We start from the raw sequence: 1215 nt of genomic DNA, 5'->3' as shown, positions 1-1215 counted from the left end.
GGGGGGGGGGGGGGGGGGGGGGAGGCATGCACATGGTGGTCGAGAGAACGACTTTTTGTTGGATGATCGGTAAACGGCGAGTAGAGTGAAATCCAACCGATCAACGCTGTGGACTGACTGTTAATGCACACGCATCGTACTTAACTGCACACCAGTCAACATTCAACAACAGCTAGAGACGTTCCAGTGTCACCCACACATATGCCATATACAATATACATTTCTATAAATTCTGTCCAGTTGTCGAGTGTATGATGAATGAGCCAAATTAAAAACTATTTTACTCTCCTCCCTATGGAATTTATCTCAACTCTTGTGAACTCATTGATCAATTCCCTATGATAATAAACTTGGGGTGAAAAAGGAAAAAAACGGATGAATTTGTTAAGAGAATGGGACATTTTATAGCAACAAGTAAGGGGAACAATGTGAGTGCCGTCTCTCAGACTCAAGACGAGAACGAAGACGACGATAAATTGTCATTCGTGACAAACTGGGCACGCGAGGAAGTCAACAACAGAAGTTCCCTACGTGCAAGTGTCTGTAATAGTCCTCATGGCTCCAACTGGGGACTCTGAGGTGATGTCTCCGTTGGTGATACAGTAAGGATCTACAGCAATAGATCAAGTCCCATGATCGACTGACACGACATACGCGACTGCATGTTCCGCAGATGAATTTCGAAGGAATGCTAATGATGAACCTCAGCGAGTCGGTGAGTGCCTGGAAAAATCCCATTGATGATCACCGTTCACTGTCAAGTTTGAGTTTTATTTATTCTTCATATATTAATAATAATAATAATAATAATAATAATAATAACTTGGCCCTTGCCATTTTTCTAATTGAACGAGTCTTGACAACTTCCAATATATTAATCCCCAACCCAGCATCTAGTGGCAAAATATCTTTTCGGTGCCTGCATTTTTCATGGAATGCGTTACTTCTTCACCCGAGGATTTACTACGTCATCTCACATGCCTCGTTGTCTTCTTATATAAACTGAGAGGCCACAAGTGTATGTGGAATGCCGTTGGGCCTGATGTTGCCTTTGGTCCGTATACATTAAGCTATAGAGTATTGATTGGATAACAAATGATACTGTCGGAAAAATTGTTTTTTCGATACCATTACTGTAAAAATTTTCATCCCGGCATCTGAAAAATGTATATATGCATGATGGCTATTATCAATTCATTCTTTTTGTTGTCTACT

Source organism: Diachasma alloeum, unplaced genomic scaffold (assembly GCF_001412515.2).
Source record: "Diachasma alloeum isolate Michigan unplaced genomic scaffold, Dall2.0 Dall_scaffold_00906, whole genome shotgun sequence".
NCBI classification, from domain to species: domain Eukaryota; kingdom Metazoa; phylum Arthropoda; class Insecta; order Hymenoptera; family Braconidae; genus Diachasma; species Diachasma alloeum.
The sequence above is the reverse complement of the archived record's forward strand: the minus strand, read 5'-3'. Positions refer to the sequence as shown.